The following is a 15,935-nucleotide window of genomic DNA, read 5'->3' on the forward strand; positions in this document are numbered from 1 at the left end:
TCCCTGGGCACCATGGGTAACTAAGCATGGCAAATCCACCCTAACCTGCACATCCCTGGGCACTATGGGTAAGTTGGCACGGCCAATCCACCCTAACCTGCACATCCCTGGGCACTATGGGTAATTTAGCACGGCCAATCCACCCTAACCTGCACATCCCTGGGCACTATGGGTAATTTAGCACGGCCAATCCACCCTAACCTGCACACTCCTGGGCACTATGGGTAATTTAGCATGGCCTATCCACCCTAACCTGCACATGCCTGGGCACTATGGGTAATTAAACATGGCCAACCCACCCTAACCTACACATCCCTGGGCACTATGGGTAATTTAGCACGGCCAATCCACCCTGACCTGCACATGCTTGGACTGTGGGAGGAAACCGGAGCACCCAGAGCAAACCTATGCAGACACCAGGGGAGAATGTGCAAACTCCACATAGACAGTCGCCCGAGGCTGGAATTAAACCCAGGTCCCTGCCGCTGTGAGGCTAACCACTGAGCTACCATGTCAAAACATTGATTTCAAGAAGGGGTTGGACTCAGCACTTAGGGCTGAAGACATCGAAAGGTATGGGGGAGAAAATGGGAACAGGGTACTAAGTTGGCTGATCAGAGCCACAATTGTACTGAATGCACGAGCATGTTGAAGGGGCTGAATGGCCTGCTCCTGCTGTCTATGTGTTCCTGTTGCCGTATGAGAAAATGGAAGGGCGACAGAACAATATTGGGTCGTGAACACAAGACAATAGACATGGCGAGCAAGGGAGGAAGGGAGAGAGAGAGAGAGAGAAAAAGAGAATAAATGAAAACCAAGTGTGAGAAGGTCAGAGACTGAAAGGGGGAGAGAGAGAGAGAGAGAAAGTGCGGCATGGAGAAATGGAGGAAGGGGTGTGGGTTGGGAGACACAGACAGTGAAGGTAAGAAAAGAAAGAACAAAGACAGCCGACGGGGAGAGTGTCAGTGAGGGACAGGGTTAAAGGAAGTGGTGGGCAAGGCCGAGAGTGAGAGGAGAAAATCATGTTGGGGTTGTACAGGACATTGGTGAGGCTTCGTCTGGAGTACCGAGTCCAGTTCCCATCGTCCTGTTACAGGAAGGAGATTATTAAAGCTGGAGAGGGTTCAGGAAGAGATTTACCAGGATATTTGAATAGAGTTATAAGGAGGAGCTGGGCTTTTCTCCTTGGAAAGTAGGAGAGGTGACCTTCTAGAGGTTTATAAAACCATCAGGGGTGTGCGTAGGGTTGACGCCAGGTGTCTGTTCCCTCGAGTTGGGGGGGGGGGGGGGGGAGGGATTTCAAAACTAGGGGGAACATCTTTAAGGCGAGGGGAGAGAGATTTTAAAAAAGACACGAGGGGCAACTTCTTTTCACACAGAGGGCGGTTTCCCGTGAACGTGGGTGCACTTACAACATTGAAAAGACAAGATGGATCAGTATGTGGACAGGGAAAGGTTTGGAGGTACACAGGCCCAGGAGCGGGCAGGTGGGACGCTGGTTTAGTTCGGGAGCGTGGACCGTCTGGGCCGAAGAGTCTGTTTCCAGGGATGTGTGACTCGAAAAAGGGCAGAGAGAAGGTGACAAAATGAGAGGGGTTCAGCCTGGGAGACGGCCAGAAAATAATGAAGAGACCGCAAAGGCAACAGCAGATGTGTTATGAGGGGCTGCATGGGCTCCCTGGGTGGGGGGTGGGGGGGGGGGGGGGGTGACCAAAGACTACGTGCAGCATCTACGGCCATCTGAGCGGGATCAACCATATCCCCCTTGGGGATGGGAGCCAAGTCTCCAGCTCCAGCTGACCCTGATATTAACCCTTCCTGACTGCAATCCGTCTCACTCCAACACTCTTGTGTACCTGCTCTGTGACTGTCCTGTTGATCACAAAGATGAAATGGATTGCTCTCTGATGATGCCAGGACTTTGAAGGGGGGAGGTCATCAGTGTGTGTCTCAGTCTATTCCCCCTGCTGACTGGTTCAATCAAACATCAGGCTCTCCCTGGTTTTTCAGTCCCTTGGTGTATGGGTCTCACCCTATTCATGTGTGCATGTCTCTCTCTGTCTCACTCTGTTAATATCGCTTCAGGTGTGTGTGTGTGTGTGAGAGAGAGAGAGAGAGGGAGTGTGTGAGAGAGACAGGGGGAGGGGGAGTGTGTGAGAGAGAGAGGGGGGAAGTGTGTTGTGGGGGGGTGAAGTGTTTGAGAGAGACGGTGGGGGGGGGGAGTGTGTGAGAGAGACAGAGAGAGGGAGTGTGTGTGAGTGAGAGAGAGGGAATGTGTGTGTGTGAGAGAGAGAGGGATAGTGTGTGTGAGAGAGGGGGGGGAGTGTGTGTGTGTGTGTGTTTTTGTCAGTGTGCCTCTCTGTCTCACTCTGTGGGTCTTGCTACTGGTTTGTGCGTACGTGTGTGTCTCTCTCAATCTCACTCTGTTAGTCTTGCTTTTAGACTCATAAAGACTTACTGCATGGAAACAGACCCTTCAGTCCAACTCATCCATGCCGACCCAGATATCCCAACCCAATCTAGTCCCACCTGCTAGCACCCGGCCCATATCCCTCCAAACCCTTCCTATTCATATACCCATCCAAATGCCTCTTAAATGTTGCAATTGTACCAGCCTCCACCACTTCCTCTGGCAGCTCATTCCATACACGTACCACCCTCTGTGTGAAAACGTTGCCCCTTAGGTTTCTTTTATATCTTTCCCCTCTCACCCTAAACCTACACCACTTTAGTTCTGGACTCGCCCCACCCCAAGGAAAAGACCTTGTCTGTTTATCCTATCCATGCCCCTTATGATTTTGTAAACCTCTATAAGGTCCCCCCTCAGCCTCCGACGCTCCAGGGAAAACAGCCCCAGCCTGTTCAGCCTCTCCCTGTAGCTCAAACCCTCCAACCCTGGCAACATCCTTGTAAACCTTTTCTGAAACCTTTCAAGTTTCACAACATCTTTCCGATCAGAAGGAGACCAGAATTGCACGCAATATTCCAACAGTGGCCTAACCAATGTCCTGTACAGCCACAACATGTCCTCCCAACTCCTGTACTCAATACTCTGACCGATAAAGGAAAGCATACCAAACACCTCCTTCACTATCCTATCGACCTGCGACTCCACTTTCAAGGAGCTATGAACCTGCACTCCAAGGTCTCTTTGTTCAGCAACACTCCCCAGGACCTTACCATTAAGTGTATAAGTCCTGCTAAGGTTTGCTTTCCCAAAATGCAGCACCTCACATTAATCTGAATTAAACTCCATCTGCCACTTCTCAGCCCATTGGCCCATCTGGTCCAGATCCTGTTGTAATCTGAGGTAACCCTGTTCGCTGCCCACTACACCTCCAATTTTGGTGTCATCTGCAAACTTACTAACTGTACCTCTTATGCTCACATCCAAATCATTTATATAAATGATGAAAAGTAGAGGACCCAGCACCGATCCTTGTGGCCCTCCACTGGTCACAGGCCTCCAGTCTGAAAAACAACCCTCTACCACCACCCTCTGTCTTCTACCTTTGAGCCAGTTCTGTATCCAAATGGCTAGTTCTCCCTGTATTCCATGAGATCTAACCTTGCTAATCAGACTCCCGTGGGGAACCTTGTCGAACGCCTTACTGAAGACCATAGAGATCACATCTACTGCTCTGCCCTCATCAATCCTCTTTGTTACTTCTTCAAAAAACTCAATCAAGTTTGTGAGACATGATTTCCCAAGCACAAAGCCATGTTGACTATCCCGAATCAGTCCTTGCCTTTCCAAATACATGTACATCCTGTCCCTCAGGATTCCCTCCAACAACTTGCCCACCACCGAGGTCAGGCTCACCGGTCTGTAGTTCCCTGGCTTGTCTTTACCGCCCTTCTTAGACAGTGGCACCACGTTTGCCAACCTCCAGTCTTCCGGCACCTCACCTGTGACTATCGATGATACAAATATCTCAGCAAGAGGCCCAGCAATCACTTCTCTAGCTTCCCAAGGAGTTCTCGGGTACACCTGATCAGGTCCTGGGGATTTATCCACCTTTAACCGTTTCAAGACATCCAGCACTTCCTCCTCTGTAATCTCGACATTTTGCAAGATGTCACCATCTATTTCCCTACAGTCTATATCTTCCATCTCCTTTTTCACAGTAAATACTGATGCAAAATATTCATTTAGTATCTCCCCCATTTTCTGTGGCTCCACACAAAAGCTGCCTTGCTGATCTTTGAGGGGCCCTATTCCCTCCCTAGTTACCCTTTTGTCCTTAATGTATTTGTAAAAACCCTTTGGATTCTCCTTAATTCTATTTGCCAAAGCTATCTCATGTCCCCTTTTTGCCCTCCTGATTTCCCTGTTAAGTATACTCCTACTTCCTTTATACTCTAAGGATTCACTCGATCTATCCTGTCTATACCTTACATATGCTTCCTTCTTTTTCTTAACCAAACCCTCAATTTCTTTAGTCATCCAACATTCCCTATACCTACCAGCCTTCCCTTTCCCCCTGACAGGAATATACTTTCACTGGATTCTCGTTATCTCATTTCTGAAGGCTTCCCATTTTCCAGCCGTCCCTTTACCTGCGAACATCTGCCTCCAATCAGCTTTCGAAAGTTTTTGCTTAATACCGTCAAAATTGGCCTTTCTCCAATTTAGAACTTCAACTTTTAGATCTGGTCTATCATTTTCCATCACTATTTTAAAACAAATAGATTTATGGTCACTGGCCCCAAAGTGCTCCCCCACTGACCCCTCCGTCACCTGCCCTGCCTTATTTCCCAAGAGTAGGTCAGGTTTTGCACCTTATCACGTAGGTACATCCACATACTGAATCAGAAAATTGTCTTGTACACACTTAAGAAATTCCTCTCCATCTAAACCTTTAACACCATGGCAGTCCCAGTCTATGTTTGGAAAGTTAAAATCCCCTACCATAACTACCCTATTATTCTTACAGATAGCTGAGATCTCCTTACAAGTTTGTTTCTCAATTTCCCGCTGACTATTAGGGGGTCTATAATACTATCCCAATAAGGTGATCATCCCTTTCTTATTTCTCAGTTCCACCCAAATAACTTCCCTGGATGTATTTCCGGGAATATCCTCCCTCCGCACAGCTGTAATGCTATCCCTTATCAAAAACACCACTCCCCCTCCTCTCTTGCCTCTCTTTCTATCCTTCCTGTAGCATTTGTATCCTGGAACATTAAGCTGCCAGTCCTGCCCATCCCTGAGCCATGTTTCTGTAATTGCTATGATATCCCAGTCCCATGTTCCTAACTATGCCCTGAGTTCATCTGCCTTCCATGTTAGGCCTCTTGCATTGAAATAAATGCAGTTTAATTTATTAGTCCTACCTTGTTCTCTTCTTTGTCCCTGCCTGCCCTGTTTGATTTGCCTTTGTTCTCAACTGTACCAGTCTCAGATTGATCTCTTTCCTCACTATCTCCCTGGGTCCCACCCCCCCCCCCCCCCCACCCCACCTTACTAGTTTAAATCCTCCCGAACAGCTCTAACAAATCTCCCTGCCAGTATATTAGTCCCCTTCCAATTTGGGTGCAATCCGTCCTTCTTGTCCATTCTACCCAAGAAGAGATTCCAATGATCCAAAAATGTGAACCCTTCTCCCATACACCAGCTCCTCAGCCATGCATTCATCTGCTCTATCCTCCTATTCCTGCCCTCACTAGCTCACAGTACTGGGAGTAATCCAGATATTACTACTCTCAAGGACCTCCTTTTTAAACTTCTGCCTAACTGTCTGTAATCTCCCTTCAGAATCTCAACCTTTTCCCTTCCTATATCGTTGGTTCCAATGTGGACAATGACCTCCTGCTGGCCCCTCTCCCCCGTGAGAACATTCTGCACCCTCTGAGGCATCCTTGATCCTGACACCAGGCAAACAACACACCATTCTGCTTTTTCACTGCTGGCCACAGAAACGTCTGTACCTCGGACTACAGAATCCCCTCACAATCGATAGGGAGACCAGAATTGCACGCAATATTCCAACAGTGGCCCTAACCAATGTCCTGTACAGCCCCAACCTGACCTCCCAACTCCTGTACTCAATACTCTGACCAATAAAGGAGACCATACCAAACACCTCCTTCTCTATCCTATCGACCTGTGACTCCACTTTCAAGGAGCTATGAACCTGTACTCCAAGGTCTCTCTGTTCAGCAACACTCCCTAGGACCTTACCATTAAGTGTATAAGTCCTGGTAAGATTTGCTTTCCCAAAAATGCAGCACCTCGCATTTATTGTTTGTGTGTGTCTCTCTGTCTCACTCTGTCAGTGTCGCTTTTGGTTTGTGTGTAAGTGTCTCTCTCTCTCTCTCTCTCTCTCTCTCTGTCCTCCCTCCAATCCATCCGTCTGTCGCTCCCTGCACTCTCCCTCACTCCAATCCAGTCTCCCTCCATCCTACTTGCGCTCTTTCCCCCACCCGCCCCACCCTTTACCCGGTCATTTTCCAGTACCACGAGAGTTCTGGACACGAGGAGAACCTATTCCCGCTCGTTAAAAAAAGGAGCAAAGTAGGAGGTGAGGGCAGAGAGATAAGAGAAACGTGCAAAAACAAGGCAAGGGCTAATGTGGAGAACAGAACCTCTTCTGCTCAGCCAGGGCCTGGTACATACGGCCCTGGAAATGTGGTGGAGACACATTCACAATGGAGGCCTTCGGCAAGGGATGGTGGATGGGCATTTGGGTCGAAATGGTGTGCAGGGACATGGGTGGGGGGGGGGGGGGGGGGGGGGGAGGCAGGAGAGGGGCAACACCCATCTGAAGAGACGGTGTAGACGTGGTGGGCCTGACAAATCACAGAAACATACAAGCAGGCCGTTCAGCCCCACAGGTCTGCGCTGCTGTTGTTCAGTGTCACCATGGCCCATCGCCAAGCTCAATACGCTAGCCCCACGCCCCACACCCCACCCCCATCCCTTTAGCCACAGGAACGACAACCCCCCCCCTCCTTGAAAGCACACAATGTTTCGGCCTCCACCCCGTCCTGTGTCAGAACTCACCACTCCCTGGGTGAAGACGGTCCTCTGCACAGAGTCACACAGCACGGAGACAAATCCTTTGGTCCAACCAGTCTGTACCCCGCCACATCCCCAAACTAAAGTCGTCCCCATCTTCCTGCGTTTGGCCCAGATCCCTCCAAACCTTTCCCTGTTCACGTACACATCTCAGTCCTTAAGCTCTGATCCTCGGATCAGGCCTCCCCGGTCATAGAGATTGTGGTTAGCACTGCTGCCTCACAGCACCAGGGACCTGGTTTCAATTGCCACCTCGGGTGACTATCTGTGTGGAGTTTGCACAATCTTCCCCCACTCCATCTGTGTGGGTTTCCTCCGGGTGCTACGATTTCCTCCCACAGTCCAAAGTTGTGCATGTTAGGGTGGATTGGTCGTGCTAAATTACCCATTGTACCCAGGGAAATGCAGGTTAGGGTGGACTGGCCATGCTAAATTACCCATAGTGCCCAGGGATGTGGATGTTGGGTGGATTAGCCATGCTAAATTACCCATAGGGCCCAGGGATGTGTAGGTTAGGGTGGATTGGCCGTGCTAAATTACCCATAATGCCCCAGGAGGTGCAGGTTAGGGTGGATTGGCCATGCTAAATTACCCATACTGCCCAGGGATGTGTAGGTTAGGGTAGATTAGCCATGCTAAATTACCCATACTGCCCAGGGATGTGTAGGTTAGGGTAGATTGGCCATGCTAAATTACCGATAGTGCCCAGGGATGTGCAGGTTAGGGTGGATTGACCGTGTTAAATTACCCATAGTGCCCAGGGATGTGCAGGTTAGGTGCATTAGTTAGGGGTTTGGGTGGGATACTTTTCGGTGTGGACTTGTTGGGCCAAAGGGCCTGTTTCCATACTGTAGGGATTCTGTGATTCTGTGCAAATTTCCAGAATGGAACAAGCACAGAAGAAAAATCAAGTGAGAAAATAAACAAATTGGGAAACTCTTCCTTATGGGACTCACGAGAGTCACAGAGATGTACAGCGCGGAAACAGACCCGTCAGTCCAACCCGTCCGTGCCGACCCAGATATCCCAACCCAATCTAGTCCCACCTGCCAGTACCTGGCCCATATCCCTCCAAACCCTTCCTATTCATATACCCATCCAAATGCCTCTTAAATGTTGCAATTGTACCAGCCTCTACCACATCCTCTGGCAGCTCATTCCATACACGTACCACCCTCTGTGTGAAAAGGTTGCCCCCTAGGTCTCTTTTATATCTTTCCCCTCTCACTCTAAACCTATGCCCCTCTAGTTCTGGACTCCCCTGACCCCAGGGAAAAGACTTTATCTATTTATCCTATCAATGCCCCTCATGATTTTGTAAACCTCTATAAGGTCACCCCTCAGCTTCCGACGCTCCAGGGAAAACAGCCCCAGCCTGTTCAGCCTCTCCCTGTAGCTCAAATCCTCCAACCCTGGCAACATCCTTGTAAATCTTTTCTGAACCCTTTCAAGTTTCACAACATCTTTCCGATAGGAAGACCAGAATTGCACACAATATTCCAACAGTGGCCTAACCAATGTCCTATACAGCCACAACATGACCTCCCAACTCCTGTACTCAATACTCTGACCAATAAAGGAAAACATACCAAACACCTCCTTCACTATCCTATCGACCTGTGACTCCACTTTCAAGGAGCTATGAACCTGCACCCCAAGGTCTCTTTGTTCAGCAACACTCCCGAGGACCTTACCATTAAGTGTATAAGTCCTGCTAAGATTTGCTTTCCCAAAATGCAGCACCTCGCATTTATCTGAATTAAACTCCATCTGCCACTTCTCAGCCCATTGGCCCATCTGGTCCCGATCCTGTTGTAATCTGAGGTAACCCTCTTCGCTGTCCACTACACCCTCCAATTTTGGGGTCATCTGCAAACTTACTAACTGTACCTCTTATGCTCACATCCAAATCATTTATGTAAATGACAAAAAGTAGAAGACCCAGCACCGATCCTTGTGGCATTCCACTGGTCACAGATCTCCAGTCTGAAAAACAACCCTCCACCACCACCCTCTGTCTTCTACGTTTTAAGAAAGAATGGAATGGTTCATTTTTTTGCTGAGAGAGGGTGCAAAAAAAGCGATTATTTTATCCCTTTCTCTCGAAGACTTTAATCTTTACGAAAAGAGAACTCCTCCCCTTTTTACCCCTCACTTGGTGCAAGTGAAAAATCGTAAATTGATAACAAAACTCAGGCAACAAAAATAATCTAGGAAAGAGAGAGAGGGGAAGGATTCAAATTCCAAGTGGACATGAATGATTCCCATCAAAATACAGACATTTGATATGAGCAAACGTCCTAATGTTGCCTTGTGCAAATTCAACAGGCTGGTTTGAGACTGCAGTTTGTTTTTCCCATCCTCTGTTTCTCTCTCACTATCTCTCTCACCAATTTCTCACACATGCCAACAAACCTTTCTCTCTCTCTCTCACACACACACATATACGCACCAATGTCTCTCTCACACACACACACACCAACCAATTTCTCTCTCTCACACACACACACAATTTCTCTCTCAGACACACACACCAACCAATTTCTCTCTCACACACACACACACCAACCAATTTCTCTCTCACACACACACGCACCAACCAATTTCTCTCTCACACTCACACACACACACACACACACACACCAATTTCTCTCTCACACACACACGCACCAACCAATTTCTCTCACACACACACGCACCAACCAATTTCCCTCTCTCACACACACGCACCAACCAATTTCTCTCTCTCACACACACGCACCAACCAATTTCTCTCTCTCCCACACACACCAACCAATTTCTCTCTCTCCCACACACACCAACCAATTTCTCTCTCTCCCACACACACACACACACACACCAACCAATTTCTCTCACACACACACAACCAATTTCCCTCTCTCACACACACACGCACCAACCAATTTCTCTCACACACACACAACTAATTTCCCTCTCTCACACACACATGCACCAACCAATTTCTCTCTCTCACACACACACACCAATTTCCCTCTCCCACACACATGCACCAGCCAATTTCCCTCTCCCACACACATGCACCAACCAATTTCCCTCTCCCACACACATGCACCAGCCAATTTCCCTCTCCCACGCACATGCACCAGCCAATTTCCCTCTCCCACACACATGCATCAGCCAATTTCTCTCTTTCACGCACACGCACCAACCAATTTCCCTCTCTCACACACATGCACCAACCAATTTCCCTCTCCCACACACATGCATCAGCCAATTTCCCTCTCCCACACACATGCACCAACCAATTTCCCTCTCCCACACACATGCATCAGCCAATTTCTCTCTTTCACGCACACGCACCAACCAATTTCCCTCTCTCACACACATGCACCAACCAATTTCCCTCTCCCACACACATGCACCAGCCAATTTCCCTCTCCCACACACACGCACCAGCCAATTTCTCTCTTTCACGCACACGCACCAACCAATTTCCCTCTCCCACACACATGCACCAGCCAATTTCTCTCTTTCACGCACACGCACCAGCCAATTTCCCTCTCCCACGCACACGCACCAACCAATTTCCCTCTCCCACACACACGCACCAACCAATTTCCCTCTCCCACGCACACGCACCAGCCAATTTCTCTCTTTCACGCACACGCACCAACCAATTTCCCTCTCCCACGCACACGCACCAACCAATTTCCCTCTCCCACACACATGCACCAACCAATTTCCCTCTCCCACACACACGCACCAACCAATTTCCCTCTCCCACGCACACGCACCAACCAATTTCCCTCTCCCACACACACGCACCAACCAATTTCCCTCTCCCACACACACGCACCAACCAATTTCCCTCTCCCACACACATGCACCAACCAATTTCTCTCTCTCACGCACACACACTAACCAATTTCTCTCTCACACACACATGCACCAACCAATTTCTCTCTCTCACGCACACACACTAACCAATTTCTCTCTCACACACACATGCACCAACCAATTTCTCACACACACGCACCATCTAATTTCTCTCTCAACACACACACACACGCGCGCACCAATTTCTCTTTCACGCACACATAGCAACCAAGTTCTCTCTTTCACGCACACGCACCAACCAATTTCTCTCACACACACTCCCGCACCAACTAATTTCTCTCTCTCTCACACACGCACACAGCAACCAATTTCTCTCTCAAATACACACACACGCACTAGCCAATTTCTCTCTTACACACACGCACCAATTTCTCTCTCACACACACGCACCAACCAATTTCTCGCTCTTACATGCACGCACCAATCAATTTCTCTCTCACACACCCCCACCAACCAATTTCCCACTCACATACACGCACCAACCAATTTCTCACACACACACACCAACCAATTTCTGTCTCTCACACACACACGCACCAACCAATTTCTGTCTCTCACACACACATGTACCAAGTTCTCTCTCACACACACACACACCAACCAATTTCTGTCTCTCACACACACACGTACCAATTTCTCTCTCACACACATACACGTACCAACTAATTTCTCTCCTCTCTCTCACACACGCACACAACGACCAATTTCTCTCTCAAATACACACACACGCACTCGCCAATTTCTCTCTCTCACACACGCACCAATTTCTCGCTCTTACATGCACACACCAACCAATTTCTCTCTCACACACACACCAACCAATTTCTCGCTCTTACACACACACACCAACCAATTTCTCTCTCACACACACATGCACCAACCAATTTCTCTCTCACACACACACGCACCATCTAATTTCTCTCTCAACACACACACACACGCGCACCAATTTCTCTTTCACGCACACATAGCAACCAATTTCTCTCTTTCACGCACACGCACCAACCAATTTTTCTCACACACACTCCCGCACCAACTAATTTCTCTCTCTCTCTCACACACGCACACAGCAACCAATTTCTCTCTCAAACACACCTGCACTAATCAATTCCTCTCACACAAACGCACCAATTTCTCTTTTTCACGCACACACACCAACCAATTTCTCTCTCACACACAAACGCACACAGCAACCAATTTCTCTCTCAGGACACACACACATGCACTAGCCAATTTCTCTCACACACACAATCCAATTTCTCTCACACACACACACACAATCCAATTTCTCTCACACACACACAATCCAATTTCTCTCTCACACACACAATCCAATTTCTCTCTCACACACACAATCCAATTCTCTCTCACACACACACCAATCACACACACACACAATCCAATTCTCTCACACACACACACAATCCAATTCTCTCACACACAAACAATCCAATTCTCACACACCACACCAAACCAATCTCTCACACACACACAATCCAATCACTCTCTCTCCTCACACACACACACACAATCCAATTCTCTCTCACACACATCCAATTCTCTCTCTCTCTCACCACACAACCACAATCCAATCACACCCCCCCACACACAACACACAACACCACACCATCCAAAACCTCACCACACACACACAATCCAATTTCTCTCACACACACACACCCACCCACCACACACACACACAACCAATTCCACCTCACACACACACACACAATCCAATTTCTCTCTACATACACACACACAATCCAATTTCTCTCTTACATACACACACACAATCCAATTTCTCTCTACATACACACACACAATCCAATTTATCTCTCACACACACACACACAAAATCCAATTCTCTCTCACACACACAATCCAATTCTCTCTCTCTCACACACACACACACACAATCCAATTTCTCTCTCTCTCACACACACACAATCCAATTTCCTCTCACACACACACACAATCCATTTCTCTCTCTCCTCTCACACACACACACAATCCAATTCTCTCTCACTCACACACACACAATCCAATTCTCTCTCTCACTCACACACACACAATCCAATTCTCTCTCACACACACACACACACAATCCAATTCTCTCTCTCACACACACACAATCCAATTCTCTCTCTCACACACACACAATCCAATTCTCTCTCTCACACACACACAATCCAATTCTCTCTCTCACACACACACAATCCAATTCTCTCTCTCACACACACACAATCCAATTCTCTCTCACACACACACACAATCCAATTCTCTCTCACACACACACACAATCCAATTCTCTCTCACACACACACACACACAATCCAATTCTCTCTCACACACACACACAATCCAATTCTCTCTCACACACACACACAATCCAATTCTCTCTCACACACACACACACAATCCAATTTCTCTCTCTCTCTCTCTCTCACACACAATCCAATTTCTCTCTCTCACACACACACAATCCAATTCTCTCTCTCTCTCACACACACACACAATCCAATTTCTCTCTCTCTGAAACACACACACAATCCAATTCTCTCTCTCTCTCTCACACACACACAATCCAATTTCTCTCTCACACACACACACAATCCATTTCTCTCTCTCACACACACACACACAATCCAATTTCTCTCTCTCACACACACACAATCCAATTTCTCTCTCTCACACACACACACAATCCAATTTCTCTCTCTCACACACACACCACAATCCAATTTCTCTCTCTCTCTCTCTCTCACACACAATCCAATTCTCTCTCTCACACACACACCACAATCCAATTTCCTCTCTCTCTCTCACACACACACAATCCAATTCTTCCACACACAATCCAATTCTCTCTCTCACACACACACACAATCCAATTCTCTCTCACACACACACACACAATCCAATTTCTCTCTCACACACACACACAATCCAATTCTCTCTCACACACACACACAATCCAATTCTCTCTCACACACACACACAATCCAATTCTCCTCACATACACACACACAATCCAATTCACCTCACAACACACCACCCCCCACCCCACCAAAACACAACCCCCCCCCCCCACCCACAACACAACCACCACCCCCCCCCCCCCACCCAACACACAACACTCACACCCAACACACACACACAACCCCCCACCCACTCACAACACACCACCACCCCCCACACACACCCACACAACCCCCAACCCCCACACCCAAACACACACACACCACTCCCCACCACAAACACACACAATCCCACACCCCTCACACACACACAACAATCCAACTCCCCCCCCCACACCAAACACACACAATCCACCCCCCCACACCACACAACACCCACAACCCACCCACACACACAACAACCACACCCCCACCCACCCAAACCAAACACACCCCCCCCCACCACCCAAACACACAACAACCCCCCCCCACCCAACACAACCACCCCCCCCCCCCAACCCCCCCCCCACCCCCAACAAAAACCACACACCCCCCCCACCCCACCCCAAACACAAACCACCCCCCCCCACACACACACAACCAACCCCCCCCCCACCACCAAACACACAACCCCCCCCCCCCCCACACACCACACAACAACCCCCCCCCCACCACACACACACCCACCCCCCCCACCCAAACACCACCCCCCCCCCCCCCCCCACCCCCCCCCAAACCAACCCCCCCCCCCCCCACCCACCCCACAACACCACAACCCCCCCCCCCCCCACCCAAACACACACCCCCCCCCCCCCACCCCAAACACCACAACCACCCCCCCCCCACCACCCACAAAAACCACCCCCCCCCACACCCACAACACAACCCACCCCCCCCCACACAAACACACAACCCCCACCCCTCCCTCCACACACACACACAACCCACCCCACACAAACAATCACCCCACACCCCCACACAATCACACCTCCCCTCCCACACACCACACAACACCCACTCTCTCCACACACACACACACAACCCAATTCACCTCACCACACACACACAATCCAATTCACTCCACACACACACACACACCACCACCAATCTCACTCATCACACCCACACACCAATCCCAACTCTCTCACACACACACCCACAATCCAATTCTCTCTCACACACACACACACAATCCAATTCTCTCTCTCACACACACACACAATCCAATTTCTCTCTCACACACACACACAATCCAATTTCTCTCTCACACACACACACAATCCAATTTCTCTCTCTCACACACACACACACAATCCAATTTCTCTCTCTCACACACACACACACAATCCAATTTCTCTCTCTCTCACACACACACACAATCCAATTTCTCTCTCTCTCACTCACACACACACAATCCAATTTCTCTCTCTCTCACTCTCTCACACACACACAATCCAATTTCTCTCTCTCTCTCTCACACACACAATCCAATTTCTCTCTCTCTCTCACACACACACAATCCAATTTCTCTCTCTCTCTCTCTCACACACACAATCCAATTTCTCTCTCTCTCTCTCACACACACACACAATCCAATTTCTCTCTCTCTCTCTCTCACACACACAATCCAATTTCTCTCTCTCTCACACACACACAATCCAATTCTCTCTCTCTCACACACACACAATCCAATTCTCTCTCTCTCTCTCTCTCACACACACACAATCCAATTTCTCTCTCTCTCTCTCTCACACACACACACAATCCAATTTCTCTCTCTCTCACACACACACAATCCAATTTCTCTCTCTCTCACACACACACAATCCAATTTCTCTCTCTCTCTCTCTCTCACACACACACAATCCAATTTCTCTCTCTCTCTCTCTCACACACACAATCCAATTTCTCTCTCTCTCTCTCACACACACACAATCCAATTTCTCTCTCTCTCTCTCTCTCACACACACACAATCCAATTTCTCTCTCTCTCTCTCTCTCACACACACACAATCCAATTTCTCTCTCTCTCACACACACAATCCAATTTCTCTCTCTCTCACACACACACAATCCAA

The sequence above is a fragment of the Chiloscyllium punctatum genome, chromosome 36 (genome assembly GCF_047496795.1).
Source record: "Chiloscyllium punctatum isolate Juve2018m chromosome 36, sChiPun1.3, whole genome shotgun sequence".
NCBI classification, from domain to species: Eukaryota; Metazoa; Chordata; class Chondrichthyes; order Orectolobiformes; family Hemiscylliidae; genus Chiloscyllium; species Chiloscyllium punctatum.